Below are 16,477 nucleotides of genomic sequence, written 5' to 3' on the forward strand. Positions count from 1 at the left end.
TCTACACCTACATTTTAGGAAATACAGTAATTTTCCCCCATTTTGCTGCATCCACTATGCGATGTACAAGCCCCTACCAAGTAATATTATCCACACCTAAGAAATATGGCTCTCCTGTTGAAGGCCCGTGAGCTGAAACGCACGTAGAGATTGTATAAGTGTATCATTCACTCCAACTGTATCATATTCATCAACTATCGATGATATTAACACATTGGAATTTTCTGTCACATGTCCTATCTTGATCTATGCATGACAACATAGGTTTGAAAGAACATAGGACACCCTCTCCTTCCCCCCTGTGCCTTGAGACCCTCATGGGTGAGTAGCGCGCTTCTCAAATCCCTGATTGATTGATTAAAAGGTCATCTTCCAGATTAGGACCTGAATATCTTGGAATTGTATCATGTGTTTATTAAGTATAATTTATTAATGTGTTCAAATGTGTTCGGGTTATGACAGAGAAGGATGATTTCACTGGTGTGTTTGAGAGCTGTATTTATATAAGCATCTATGTATATGTCATTTGTTTACAATATCTGTACATTAATAAAAATTAAATAATTTTGTCATTTCTTTAATATTTACATGTTTTTGAGCTTTGTTAATCATGTAAAGTAATATTTTACAAGTAAAGATATAGGTTGCCTGAGGACTTCCATTATAGTTGTTCTTTTCCCTGCCTCAGGACCTCTCCTTTTGTGCAAGGGGTCCCCATTATTTGTACATTAAGGTGCATGAACTTCACACTGATCATTCTCAGCTCTGTATGTGTGGTAGGCTGTTCCCATACATAAGGCAATAAGGGGTCCTCTTCATTCTGCACCCAGTAGCCCTTATTTTATAATTGTTAGGTCGGTGTCAGACTAGACCAACACATTTCACGTTATAAAGTTTATTAATAGCCCCTACCAAGCAATATTATCCAAACCTAAGAAACATGGCTCTCCTGTTGAAGGCCCGTGAGCTGAAACGCACGTAGAGATTGTCTAAGTGTATCATTCACTCCAACTGTATCCCATTTATCAACTATCGATGATATTAACACATTGGAATTTTCTGTCACATGTCCTATCTTGATCTATGCATAACAACATAGGTTTGAAAGAACATAGGATCCTCTGCCCCGCCTCCCCTCCATTGCCTTGAGACCCTCACGGGTGAGTAGCGCGCTTCACAAATCCCCGATTGATGGATTAAAAGGTCATCTTTCAGATTAGGACGTGAATATCTTGGAATTTTATCATGTGTTTTTTAAGTATAATTTATGAATGTGTTTGGGTTCTGACAGAGAAGGATGATTGCACTGGTGTGTTTGAGAGCTGAATTTATATAAGTATTTATGTATATGTCAAATGTGTTTACAATAGCTGTACATTAATACAAAAATGTAGTCATTTCTTTAATATTTACGTGTTTTTGTGCTTTGTTAATCATGTATTTACTTGCAAATAAAGATATAGGTTGCCTGGGGACTTACATTATAGTTGTTCTTTTCCCAGCCTCAGGAACTCTCTTTTTGTACAAGGGGTCCCCATTATTTATACATTAAGATGAAAAAACTTCACACAGATCATTCTCAGCTCTGTATGTGTGGTAGTCGGTGGGAAGCTGTTCCCATACATAAGGCAATAAAGGTTCTTCTTTCTACACCCAGTAGCCCTTATTTTAGAATTGTTAGGTCGGTGTCAGCTTAGACCAACACATTTCACGTTATAAAGTTAATTACTAACCACAAGGACATAATCGTGTCCTCTCCACTAGGTCCAGAAAGGCCTCTATACAGAATGTGAAAGTAAGCTATTGAAACTGGTTTTGGCCTTTGGATCTCTGCTAAATTTATTGATTGGCTCTTGATTGCAGGATTACTGATTTGAACTGCTCTCTTTGCAGTGTAAGTTGTGTTGGTAACAAAGGAGCACTCTCTCTCTTGTCTTTTTTAGTTTTCTCACTTTGGAGACTCTTCATCTGTGAAGTCCAGTGTTTAGAATCCTGCCACCCATGTCGGTAAGACCCCAACCTACAGAATAAGCTAATTTGGAGTATTTTTTTAAACATTGTTATAAAATAGTTTTCTGTGGATTAATATCGTGGCTCTGAGAAATTTATTTTTTGGTCCAAAATGGTTTCATGCGATTAGATTTGTGATTAATTGCAGTGAAAGAAAACTTGTACTTGGTTGTGTAAAATAAAGCCAGAAAAGGTTCCTTTTACGCATTTGTTCTCGATTCATCACATTTCGGTGGTGATTTAGCATTTCGGAGCTCTGGCAGCTCGGTGGCTTCACTCAGCAGCCGGAATTAAGGGTGCACTTTCAGTTTTCTTCGGTGATCGAGTTAATAACAGATGTAATGGTCTGTTCGGCCCACAAGAGGGGGAGGCCAAGGGGTGGGGATCATACTGAATTTGCTCCACAAAATCTCTCTGTGAAGCCGAGCAGCTTTTTTCTTGGCACTTATGAGCCTCAAGAATGCACCCAGAGTGCAAAGGATTGTAGTAACTATAATAAGATAATTCAGCGGGACCAAGTTGTGTGATCTACAACATGGGGTTTAGGATTATTAGTGGTCCATTGGGTAGGGTGTAAGGGAGACGGGTGTGCCGGCAGGTGGGGCGGTGGCTGAGGGTGCCCCACTAAGAGGGCAAAAGAGCGTCACGCAATGTATATCACTAAACCAGGACCTGGATATGAAAGGCCAGAGTTTCATTCAATATGGTACGTATAGAGTGGTCCCAGTATACAGTATTTAAGACAAAAGAAAAAATTGGATAATCATATATGCAAATACACACAAAGGAATGAATTAAGTAAACACACTGTTATTTAACCACAATGCGTAAAAAATGGCGTATACAACTAGAAGAAGAAAAAGAAAGAAGAGGCTGGTGCTGTCGATACCTACCACTACGTTTTGGGTCGAAACGTCGACAACCTTCCTTCCCCCATACCAGCCTGCGCCATCCAAATTGAAAACATTTATTTTAGCGCATTGAGCATGGTTTTGTGAAAACTTTTATAGGACATTTCTTGTTCTTCTCACAATTGGCTCTTTGGTGACGCCAGCAAGGAATAATCGTCATGAAGCTAACGACCAGCCTCTTCTTTTACTTATAAAAATCTTGCACATATCTTTTCTTCACATGCACTTTATCCCACTCTCTCACTCCTTGGGGCACTAATGTTACTATATCTAAATGTGATATTTGTATACAGCATTTTTTACGCATTGTGATTAAATAACAGTGTGTTTACTCAATACATTCCTTTGTGTGTATTTGCATATATGATTATCCACATTTTTTTTGGGCCTTAAATACTGTATACTGGGACCCCTCTATACGTACCATATTGCACCCAGGTCCTAGTGACCTTAATGGGTATACCCTTCTACTGTAACAATTTCATTCAAAACATACACTAAGGCTACACATTTCATAGGACATTGGAGATGGGAACGCGTGCAGCAGCCAGCATGCCAAGCCAGACAACAATATTTAATTATACGAAGCCTGGCATTGGTTGGCTCTGAACACACCCACTGCTCGCAGCAGGCCAATCCCACCCCTCCTCAGATCTGGTGCAGCGATTTACAATAGGCCACCGTGGGTAAAATAAAATGTTGCCCTCCAACCAGCCTAGTTCCTTCTGTCAATGAGGCAAGGTTTTGGAATCACAAATAATTTTGGAAAGATATTTAATAGCCCCATATCACACCGACCGCGTGTAGCAGGCCGGTTGAGCTGTCTAAAGTAAGATTATGAAGGGAAGGAAAAGGTTGTCTCACTTATGCATTGTAAAAGATTATTTCAAGAAGGTTCTGCAGAAAAGCTCATTAAATTTCCAGGAGTTCAGTGACCGACGCAGCCTGTAAATGTAGTTAAGGTGCCTTGATGAAATTATGCACCAACTAAATTTTTTGTATCAGACTCAATGCCTTAAGAATTGGACAGCCGGACTGACCACTCTTACGCCTCGATTTGCGAAGGTTATGCAACTGCTCTAGCCACCAGTCGTGATGAGAATGAAGTTAAAAATACTGTGTATTATCACAGGCGTCGCCTCTGTTGACGGTTTACAAATCACTGTTTACAACGCATGCCATTACAACGCAAGTTGTTACAAAAACAGGTTGTTACATCTCATGCCATTCCAACGCATGTCGTTACAAGGACCTGCTGGAGGGGGTAGAAGGTGTCAGATTTGTTTACACCTTCCTTACAGTTGCACATTCTGGAGTTGGAATAGTAAATTATACTATTCCAAACTCCAGGTCCCCCTACAGCTAGTCGTTGTAATGTTGTGCAATGTAACAACACATCGTTGTCACGATTTGCGTTGTAAATGCTTACGTTGTAAACGCATGCGTTTTAACGAGTGCTATTCGTTTAGGACGCCAGGGTGTACGCAGGGGCTGCTGGACCACAACCATTTGGCCTAAGGCCTGTTGCCTCTACTGTCCCTGGGCCGGTCCTACTATGGCTCTGCAAACTGGGCCAAGTACAACCCTTTCCACACTGGACTCCTAGTCGTAGCGTCGGTGAGCAGTCACAGGCTTTTCAGGGAGGGTTGTATGGGGATACAGAAGCTTGAAAATCATTCCTACCCCTCAACAGCGCACAAAAATCTGTGTCCAATCCAGTGTTTCTCTTTGTAGGAACAGACAAGTTATTTTATTACTCAAAAGCATAGAAGCTCACTACACATTCAGTTATGCATGACGACCAGATTTGCGGGTGTGGGGTTGGTGGTCCTAAGGGCCTGCGCTGATTAGGCAGTCACCTGGCTCTAGTGGTCCCCCACTATGGTACTGGGTCCGACCCCTTGTAGCAGGCTTGGGGTCATTCAGATAAACTGAATGGGTACAGGTCGTGTTTCTCTCTCTTTCTCCTTGTATCTAGGTTAGCACACAGTCCTCGCGCCTAGGTCCTAGGATGCTTGATTCCGGTCCAGGAAAGACATGGCTTGGCAGTTCGGGCTGGACTGTTCCCATGAGCACTGGGTCAAGGCTGATTTGCATATGGCAATGTCTGACCTGGGGTGGTGTGGAGTGCAAAAAAACGATGGATTTAGGCCCAGATCTCTGTACTGGGGTGAATGTATGACATTATTCTGCATTCTGTCCATCAACTGTTGTTTTTGCACTGATCAGTCTCTCACCGAGGTCAGGTTAGCAGCTCAGGACTGCACTTGCCCCTATTACTCTCAGCTGTCCGTGCTTGCAGTACGGGGCCACCCTCTGCCTTCCTGCGGCAGCAGGACTTCACCTGCAATGGCCTGAGCTGCGGAGGGGTATTCAACAGTCCATGCGAGGTGCAAGGCTATGGTCCCATGGCAGCGGGTTCTCACCTGTGGCAGACAGGACCCTTTGGCCAGTACACTGCAATCCTCTTTGGGCGGTGCGACAGACAACCACACGGTGCATCGCTTGCAGGGTACCTGCAGGAGTGGAGGCTTCTGAAGGTGTCCCTCTTCCGGGCAGTGACTGCAGATCACAGCTTGCTCTGGCTGTCTGGTTTGAACTTGATGAGTCTTCTCGCATACAGATCATGGTTTTGCGGTGAAGCAAGCACCTCAGAGGGTCAAGACATAGGATAAACTGGGATAAGCCAAGTCCTAATGTCTCATCAAACACACAAAGTAACCTCATGATGTCCGGAAAGCAAGTTGGGTAGTTTCGCAAAAACACGAAATGTTCATTGATGTACAGCGAGATCATGAGCACCATGTATGAGAACTGGGTGCCCCAGTCTCGGCTCAGATCTCGTATACTGCGTGCCAGCAGCTCTACCGCAAGCACAATCAATGCAGGGAATAAGGCAGTGACGGCTGGCATTTACGAAGGGTAGTGGGGCTGGTTGGAAAAAAATAAACATAAACAAAAATGATGACACTTACCTTCCTGGTGCAACGTCCTCTTTACTCCGATCTTATGCAAGCAGGCAGGCTCTAACGTGGGAGCCAGGAAACTGCTGTAACCACGCCTGGTGCTGCTCTCCTGCAGCATGAAAGAAGCACCAGGATAGGAGGGAACAGCCTCCTTCGGTGCTCCTGAGGACACTGAAGCCCTATGCTGTCTCTAGCCCAGCCGCCTTAGACAACTGGGCTAGAGAGGTTTAAAATGTGTATCTCTGGCAGGCCGTCACAAGACGGCCGGCAAAAGAGACATGTACACTTTAAACTTAGTGTCCTGCCTATCATTGCTTTCTGCTCCTGCCTGACTAGCCGCAGCAGTAAGCCCCCCCCATCCGTCCTCACACTCGACTTGGGACGGGTTTTGAAAAACAAATTGGTAATAAAGGAACGTTATTACCATTTTTATAATTTTATAACTATAGAGAAAATTTAGTTAGTGGGGTGACGCTCCTCTGACTTAACATAGGAGCCACCCATGGAATAAGGGGAAGCCCTGCCTGGTCCCCTTTCATATAGGGCGTTGTTCTTAAATTACACTGCTCTTTCGTACTCTAGCAACAGGGCAAACATACAGGAGTCAAATCGATTTAAGGATGTACTCCTCAAATGCCATCTGTTTCAACGCACCAAACGGGTACGGCCAAATTAGCGTATCAAATTCTTTCTCTGTTTCTTGGGAACATCAGTCTGTTGATGCCATCTGAGTATAATCTTTTAATATAATCTATGAAAGCAGTATTTATCTCTTTCTGTGAATTAGCCATCACCTCCATTTTTGTACAGAGTGCACCAATTAGCCACTTCTGCTCACAACACCCACGCCACTAGTCTGCCTGCTCTGTCACCTGTACCATAATGTCTTACTATGTTTTACGTATAATTTATCTCTCTTAGTCTGTTCATTAGGGTGTTCTTCTTCTTTTTAGCCTCTATGATCCTTCCCATAGAATTCCGTTTTCAGTGGCGTGCAGTTCTAAACTATGAATGTTTCATTCCACCGTGTTACTCTCCCTCTTCACTGTAAACTTTAACCGATAGCTGGTTTTAATTGAAACACCTCAAATTAGCACTCTAAAGGCATCCCATTCCACGGAGGGCAAGTCTGTTGTACCATTGTCCTTCTGGAAATTGTGGTCAATGTGTTCCCTAAATGTAGCCTGAAAGGGTTGTCTGCCAGCTCATCCACTTTCAGCTGCCAGGTGGCTATTGCTGGCGGAGTTCTTCCCCACTCAAGAGACCCCAGCGAAGGATTATGGTCCTGTTTCTTACAATCAAGGTATTCTATATTACATTCCTTTGTCGCAATTTCCATCTCTTCCAGGAACATATCTACAATGTGTGAAACTCAATGGTGCAAGTAATGTACAGTGGGTGGCTCAAGTATTGTGACACAGTGACATCACTAGATACAATGATTTTGTAATTTGTATTGAGCCACGCTGAGAGGTACGCCTAATAATGCGGGGGACCGAATCCGGGTACTGGTGGGGCCCCCAGATCCCCCGCCGGCATGCCGATCGATTAAGGACCCGTGCCCTGCTCCCGGCTGATTGTTGACGGCCTCGATGCGCTCAATTACCTGCCCCCATGCAGATATGGCAACAAACGACAGTCGCGATTAACTCTCGGACTCTGCCTTGATCCCGCTGTTCCCACAGCACTCCCCAAACAAGACAACCTAGTCCTGATGATGATCCCGATTCAAGAGGATCAAAACGCCGTCGACTCAACAGCGCATTATTAGGCGTACCTCTCAACGTGGCTCAATACAAATTACAAAATGATTGTATCTAGTGATGTCACTGTGTCACAATACTTGAGCCACCCACTGTACATTATTTGCACCATTGTTCACTGTGCGCCGTCCACGCTGTTCACCCTATCACTTGCGTCGCCACGTTCTTCACAGACACGTTATTGAGCACTAAGTGCAATATGGTTGTCACAGAATTTGTTCTATGCAGTGCTGCTTTAACTGTATATGCCCGACCATGAATATTAATTTCTAAATATAAGATGATCTACAATCTTGTATCGACTAAATAGTGGTCTCCTTATTTCTGTCATTGTAATGCTTATAATAATAATAATAATAATAATAATAATAATAATAATAATAATAATAATCCACATTTGTAAAGCGCACAATCACCCGTAAGGGTCTCTAGGCGCTGGGGGCCGTCGGGAAGATTAAGCAAGCTATTGCCCAGAGTCACATGGTGCTGGGCTGACCTGCCGCCGGAGCCGGGGATCGAACCGTGGTCCCCAGATTCCAGCGTCAGTCGCCCGGGCCGCGGCGCCACACCTCTCCCTTGCTGCTGCTTGCTGCATACATGCTTATTTGTCTTATACTATTACCTGTTGGGATATTGTTGTTTTTTCTACCTTCTTAACCCAGTCCCGACGTGGTTTATGGGTCACACTCCTGTAACTTTTTACTACTCTGGAATCCCTGACATGCTTTCCTACTATTTCAATGGTGTGCTCAGATATTGGTTGCACATCTATATCAGTGGTTCTTAAGCTTGTGACTTCTGGGGACCTCCAATGAATGACTACTGGACACCGGGCACCCCCACCTAAGTAACCGCTAACAAGATGTGGTCAATTGGAGAGAAAATTATATATTATACATCAAAGGCCTAGGCCCCTCTAAAATGCCTAAAACCTTTGCTGAACTACTATGTGCTCATAACTTAAACAACATAATTTTTTTAAGCTTCTTAAAACTTAAGCTTGCACTGAGCAAATGAAATCAAACACACTAGTCTGACCTCATCAATCTGCCAATCAAGTCATCTACCATACCACACACAGCTGCCAGAATTTATAAAATATTAAACTTCAACAGCGTCACTAAAAAGGTCACCCAAGACAGCCAAAATAAATGGCAAAATAATCCCACAATAGACCCCTCCCTACCCGTATTAGAAAGGTAATGGAAAAATATGTGGAAATCTTCCTTAAAACCGAAATATCTGCTATCTTATCTCAGTGTAAACTATGGACACCACATAAGGCCTACCGTGCACCGAGAAACCCTTCAAAACTGGCTTTATGGAGTCTGACCAATGCTGGACTTGAAACGACGCACCAGGCTCCCTTGAACATATGTTCTTCAACTGTAAGATGCTTAAAACGTTCTGGATAGAAATTGAGACTACCAGAAAAAAGGTGTTCAACACTGATATTACCATCAACTACTATGCAGTGACCCGGGGCCAAAGGACCCTCACACCTATGTGGAGAAGTGTGGCTCAATGGTTAGAGCGGCAGACCCTGATGCAGAGGTCTAGCCCGGGACCAGGGTTCAATTCCCCGCCTCGGCGGGTCTTGGGCTCAAAAATTCCACGGACCTGATAATTCTCGCCTCGGTGCCTATTCTAATCATAGGTCCCACTCTGCAACTCTGGGCAATAGCTTGCTTAATCTCCACAACGGCCCCCACAACGCTAAGGATGCCTGGCCTCCACCTTGGGGGTGCCCAGGAGTGGACACCTCACAGGGAAAGCCAGGATGGGTTCCACAGCGTCATTCGTACAAGCGCCTTGAGACCCTTGCGGGTGAGTAGTGCGCTATACAAGTATCAATTTTACAATTTACCTACTCCAGATTTAAACGCTAATGACCTCTGTCTCCTCGACGTATTACTAGCTCTAAAGATTAAAAATATACTATGAGAATGGAAATCCTATTTAATCTATCCTACCGTACCTGGTGGGCGCGGATCTGCTTTGCCAGAAGTGCTGAGAACTCCGCATTCAATGCAAAGTTTTGCACCCAATCATCACACAAACTATGGAATAAATTGAACCTATAGATTCAAAAAGTGAAACCCCTATAGTCACGAACCTTGCAGTCATGGCCGGCAAGACTCATGGGTGAGGGGGCGGGTGGCGGCGGTCGTGCGGATTCACGGAGCTGTTTAATTAAAATTTAACTTACAGGGTCCCACGCTAGGATGCCTCCGGGTAGCTATCGCGCTATACAATTAACATATCCAATCCATGCCTACATTGAGAGTGCACATGAATGGCCTGGTCGGCCCCAGAGGGCCAAATAAACAGTCAGGGCCTACAGCATTGGGCAAGCCACTCCTCCGCGACTCACCCGCCCCCAACCAGGCATACTCTTCTGCTCACTCCTCCCCGCTCACCGGCCCCCAAGCAGGCACACCCTTCTGCTCACTCCTCCTGGACCCGCCCAACCACCCGTCCCCAACCAGGCATACCCTTCTGCTTTCTCGTAGTACGAGAATGGTATCTAAAATACCATTTTATGTTTCTGCTTCATGCACTGCGAGAAAGCAGTGGGCGACGCTCCTCCACCCTAATGGAGGAGCCGCCCCTGGTTCCTTGCCTCAACCACATAAACGGACCAGTCTTGATTCCTGAAACTTCCCCTACAAGAATCAGATAGAGGTTGAATTCCAAAATGACCATTATAAAGTCCATTCAACACCTACCTAATTATAGCCACGGCTAGGCTTGCTCTTCTCTCTGTCCTTTTTCTATTTCTCCAGGTCTCTTTCCTCATTGACCTAGCCATCAACAATGCTTCAAAAATGTTTGATATAAATGTTTTTCCGCATTTTGTTAAAGGGATTGTATGTATTTTAAAAGTATGTTCTCCTTCTATAAAAATCAATAAAAACGTTTGAACAAACAACAAAACTACAGAAAGATGTACATATTAAAAATGCAAAAAAAGTATGAAATATAATACACAGACAAGATATGAAAAAATGTAAATGTTAATTGCAAGCTTGGAGTGTTACACAATGTCAGTTTATTACTGAAAGACAAAGCGATAAGATAGGCGGTAGCATATTGCTTCCTCTTTTTTGCTCCCAATGCATGCTCTCTCTTTGTTGGAGCACACTACTGCTTTAACTGAGGTCACCGATAGTCCTTACTACTGTTTGCTGTACTTGAGCTGCTCCCACAATTCAAGCTAAGGAATCCAAGCTAATATTTAGCTTCCAAATTGAAATTGCTTCATACTTACTTAATGTTTTAAAACTTCTAGTTTTACATTTATCTTCTTTTAAGTGTACATACTTAATTAATCTGTTAATGTTATTTACTTTTTTTAAACAGTTGGGACTCCCTGATTAGGTGTCGTGCAATACCCTGGGGCCCAAGGACCCCAGAATAAGAATCTCTGATACAGATTATGCAACTGATATAGATTAATAAGCAATTAATTAATCTAAAAAATAGATTAAAATAGTGGTTAATGTTCAACTTTTATTAAATATTAAAATGTACACATTTATTTTAGCATTAAGGTATGGTAGTGAATAGAGGTGGAAAGGTATTGTTATGGTTTGGATGGGTAGTGTATAGGGTAGTAAGGTGTTTTCAGGGCTCGGATGGGTAGTGTATAGGGTGGTAAGGGGTTTTTAGGGCTCTGAGATGGCTAGTGTGTAGGGTAGTTTGGTGCTTTTAGGCTTTGGATGGGTAGTCTAGTGTATGTATTAAGGTATTTTTAGGGCTTGAATGGGTAGTGTATAGGAGTACTAACGTGTTTTAGGGCTCGGTGGGTAGTGCATAGGTGACTAAGGTGTTTTAGGGCCCTACGATGGATAGTGTAAGTAGGGGTCTCCAACCTTTTCTGTAGTGACAGCTACTTCTGATCAGTGAAAATCATTGTGAGCTACTGAAGGCTGAACAACTGCCACATTGTTACCAGACACCCCGCACCCAGCTTTATTACTTTGAGCCTAATGTCCATAGAGCCAGATGCTATGGTTTTAACAAAATACTTTGCCTCGGGCTCAATGACAGGACTGCCATGTGTGTCAGTAAGAGGGATGTATGACCGTGTGTGTATAAATGGGATAAATGTTTATGGGTGACTGAGTGCATATGTTGTATCTACTTGCAGCACTGGAATACCCTTTGTCATATGTGGCACCCTTACATGTATAATGCAAACATATATCCCTTTTTTAATGCAAGAAATGTTAAGTGCAGAAAACGTTCTGCAAACATTTTGAGGATATGGAACATTTTTCTACACTTTACATTTCTCCCACTTAAAATAATGGATGCATTTTTCACTTCTAAATATGCCACTGTGTCTACCAGCCACTTGGAGCAAGATGCCATGGGTTTGTAAAGGTGACACTTTGAAATGGGAGGAAATTGAACTGAAGAGTTAACTTTGTTTGTATGGATTCCATAAAACTCATAATTTAAATGTAATCCCATTTCTAAGTGTCACATTTACACATACCAGTATCTTGCTCCTAGTTGCCTGTAGACAAGGTGCCATATTTATAACAGAAAAATATAACCATTTGTTTTAAGGGGAGGAATTTAAAGTGAAGAAACATGCCTAATAAAGCAATAATATTTAATTGGCTTAATTGAAAGCAGCGAAAAACATTTTTCTTCACTTTAAATTTCTCCCATTTTTAAAAATACTTTCTATTTCAGTTACAGTGTCTGGGACATTGAACAAGAGGCCTGCTGTTTGAAAGTGCAACACTTTGGAATGGGAGAACATTAAAATGAAGACTTAACTTAGGCATTAAGGTATCTTTTCATGTTTATTTTCTACCATTTCAAAGCATTCAGAAATATAATTTTGTTCTCACACTCCAATATTGAGTTCTCAAGGTCTTATTGAAGAATAAAATACCTCAGTTCTTCATCTCTATGCCCGGGTAATAAATCTGATTCCAGCACTGTTCATTATCCGGGTTTGCTATCTGCAGCCCAAAGATATTAATTTAAAATAAAGACAGCCTTCCCTTAACTTTAGAAGGAAAATGTGACACTGTGCTTTTCAAAAAATGAACGTAAAGCTGTGAGCTACTCTGAAGGTGTCAACGAGCTACTGGTATCTTATGATCGACTGGTTGGACACACCTGGTATATAGGGTAGTAAGGTGGTTTTAGGGCTCAGGATGGATATGCTATAGGCAATAAGGTGTTTTTAGGGTTTGTCGTTGACTAGTGTATAGGGTAGTAAGATGTTTTTAGGGTCCGGGGATGGATAATGTATAGCCTAGTAAGGTGTTTTTAGGGCTTGGATGGGTAATGTGTAGGGGAGTGAGGTGTTTTTAGTACTCGTATAGGTAGTGTATAGGGTGGTAAAGTGTTTTTAGGGCTCAGGATGGATAGTGTCTAGGGGTATTAGTGTGTGTTTAGGAAATGGGGGTGGATAGTGTACAGGCTAGTAAGGTGTTTTTAGGGCTTTGGATGGATAGTGTATAGGGGTGTTAAGATGTTTTTAGGACATGGGGATGGATAGTGTATAGGCTAGTAAGGTGTGTTTCGAACTCCAATGGGTAGTATATAGGGTGGTAAGGTGTTTTTTATGGCTCAGGGATGGATAGTATATAAGCTAGTAAGGTGTTTTTAGGGCTTGGATGGGTAGTATATAGGGTGGTAAGGTGTTTTTAGGGCTCGGGATGGATAGTGTGTAGGCTAATAATATCTTTTATGGCTTGGATTGGGTAATGTATAGGGTAGTTGTGAGAAGCTGGCCTGGTATATGATGCCCACTTATGCAAATGGGCACCTTGCACCAATCCAGGTGATTTAAGAGGTCTTAGACAACCATATAAAGCTCTCCAAGTGGTAGCTGTGGAGAGCAGCCTTCAGGCTTAGTCCAGAAGGAGTTTGAAGCAGCTTGTTTTACCAGAATGCAATTGTATAGTATAGATTAAGTGAAAAGAACCACACCAAGTATTTATAAAAATATGTATTTATTATAGAATACTCTCTAGTACGTTCAAATATCTCCTAGATTGAGATAAACACAATGCACACAATACTTCAGCAAAGAAACACAGTAAATAGCACAGAATACACAGTGGGCCCATGAGGGGGACACCAAACCATATACTAAGAAAGTGGGATGAGAACCACGACTCGAGTCGGGACGATGTTGAGAGGTGGTAGAAGTACTTGGGACCCACAAATCCACCCAAGGTAACTAGATAGGGACCCCACAGACAGCGTGTGCAGTGTGAGAACACGACACCGACTCCGTACAAGTCTATGTGTAAGTCGCGGTTGGATATTTAAAGATTAAGGAACCTTCCCAGTGTACTCTGAAGAAACCCCATGGAAGACAGAAGGTTGGAGAGCCACCTCACCCGTGGATACCCTTGTACCCATGTTACCTACACCAGGGAAGTCTTGTTCATACGTGTGAAGTGGTGTCTGAAAAAGCCGTCGAACGCCGTCGAACCCAATGGAGGAGTTCAGGAAAGTACCGCTGTCAAGGAAGAAGAAAGTGTCCGATGGAATCCGAGGATGGATTCTTGATGAAAGGTACCTGCAAGCAGAGGTGACAGAGTCTATGTTACTCAGGAGTGACCAGGAGACTTGGAAGACGAATGCCCTCCGAAGTCGGATGTTGCAGGATAGGTGATGAGGACCTTGAATCTGCAGCTGTGAGGACTAGGTGACGCTGAGGAGGACCAGGAACCGTGCACGAGCTGTCCCTTGAAGGATGTCGAGTGCTGAGGGGTCGTGTCCAGTGGGAGCACTACCAAGCCTTGGCAAATTCAACTAACGCAGGAAGTGAAGAAGGAGCAACGTTGGGACCAGGAAGGTCCAGGAGTCTCTCAAAAAGCATGGGAGTCAGGGCAGGCCCTGAGCAATTAGAGGAGCCAAAAGAAACAAGTGTGACCCTCAAATGGACCCACATGCTGGAGGCACTGGAGTCGCAGAGGACCTCAAGCAGCTCACCAAAAGATGCAGGGCACAATGCACACTGGTGCCTGCAGCACTGTCAAGGGAGTATCTGCCCTACTCATCTGCAGTGATTTGCAAGGTCATTGCGAGTCGTGTATATTTCAGACTATTGGCTGCAGGTACCATGTGTCCTTGCTGTGACGTACCACCACGCACACTGCTACCAAGGCCTACTACAAACGTACCGCGAAGCACACCGCTACCAAGGCCTCCTACGCACATACCACCACGCACACTGCTACCAAGGCCTACTACAAACGTACCGCGAAGCACACCGCTACCAAGGCCTCCTACGCACATACCACCAAGCTGTCTACACACGCGCCACCAAGCACACACCTACCAAGGCCTCCTACACACATGCCACCACGCACACTGCTACCAAGGCCTACTACAAACGTACCGCGAAGCACACCGCTACCAAGGCCTCCTACGCACATACCACCAAGCTGTCTACACACGCGCCACCAAGCACACAGCGACCAAGGCCTCCTACACACATGCCACCACGCACACTGCTACCAAGGCCTACTACAAACGTACCGCGAAGCACACCGCTACCAAGGCCTCCTACGCACATACCACCAAGCTGTCTACACACGCGCCACCAAGCACACAGCGACCAAGGCCTCCTACACACATGCCACCACGCACACTGCTACCAAGGCCTACTACAAACGTACCGCGAAGCACACCGCTACCAAGGCCTCCTACGCACATACCACCAAGCTGTCTACACACGCGCCACCAAGCACACAGCGACCAAGGCCTCCTACACACATACCACCAAGGACACAGCTATCAAGGCCTACTACACACGTCCCACCAGGCACACGTTGACCAAGTCCTAATACACATATCACAAAGCACACAGTGACACCGGTGCGCAAGGCCTGCTGTGCCTCATGGTTTTGTGTTTAACATAGTATTCCTTCAGGCCATTATTATTAGAGTGTTTGCGGTCCTGTGTCTCTGTGTGCTTGTGTCCTCGTTAGCAGTCTCGTGTGTGGTGTGTTGTGTGTAGTCCCCCCTCTGTCTCGTCCTAGTGTTTACCGTGGGTTTGATTCGGAGTGAATTCTGTATTCCTCGAGTTTGTTGGTCGGAGCTGAGGCAGGGTCGCTCTGCTGCTGAGTCTGAGGCCTTACCTGAAGGATCAAGTTGTCTATTCTCGTTCACGTGCTCGAGGCGCTACTCCCAGCGCCCGCGCCTCTCTGAAAGCAGCCCGCGAGGTGCCGGCGCTGCTAACACTCACAACGTGTCCGCACCATGCAGCAGTGTGTGTTTAATAAATCCCATTTTAATTCGCAGATTCCATGCTGCTTTTTGTCCGCCAGCAAGAGGCTGTGTTTTCTGTTAAATCAACAGCCCTTTGGGCACGCACTGAAACTTAAGAGCGGGCACTTTTGATGCAAGAAGTGAGCGGGCTTGTAATACCCGACAACAGACAGGAGCTGTTAAGACTCTAATGGGTTCTTGTAAGGCGAGATTGTGCCCCGGCCTTTGTTTCACGGCTCCGAGGCCCAGAATCCAGCCTTAAAATGCCAAGCGCCGTGGGCACATGAGCAACGGTCTAGGAGCTATAAATGCCAGTTGCTCGGCATAGATACCTTGTCACCAGGCCGCGTGGGTTTAAAGTATTAAGTGGAACCAGCCGTGGGTTTACTGGGGATCCGGCGACATCTGCTGCTTGTTGTAGAGGGTCCCAGGCTGGCTCTAGGGGGGCAATTAACACATGAACTGTGCACTTCTAATGCACCCGCTATCCAGTGGCATTAGAAAGGTTCCCTGTGCCCATCTGCACGTGTAACTGGATATTAAGCAAAGAGAAGTAATTATGCGATTACTT

At 44.4% G+C, this 16,477-nt stretch overlaps 1 protein-coding gene across 4 annotated transcripts in view; it reads left to right on the plus strand.

Moving 5' to 3' along the window:
- GNB1L (G protein subunit beta 1 like) overlaps positions 1-16,477 on the plus strand; it is a 501,997-nt gene that overhangs the window by 26,064 nt on the left and 459,456 nt on the right. For 2 of the 4 annotated variants that reach the window (XM_078667934.1, XM_078667936.1), the window contains 2 exons: positions 1,944-2,007; positions 12,358-12,456. The gene's annotated coding sequence lies outside the window, so the exon portion shown is untranslated. Of the gene's footprint in view, positions 1-1,943; positions 2,008-12,357; positions 12,457-16,477 lie in introns of those variants that run through there. The other 2 variants (XM_078667935.1, XM_078667937.1) reach the window with 1 other exon arrangement.

Source organism: Lissotriton helveticus, chromosome 11 (assembly GCF_964261635.1).
Source record: "Lissotriton helveticus chromosome 11, aLisHel1.1, whole genome shotgun sequence".
Lineage (NCBI taxonomy): Eukaryota > Metazoa > Chordata > Amphibia > Caudata > Salamandridae > Lissotriton > Lissotriton helveticus.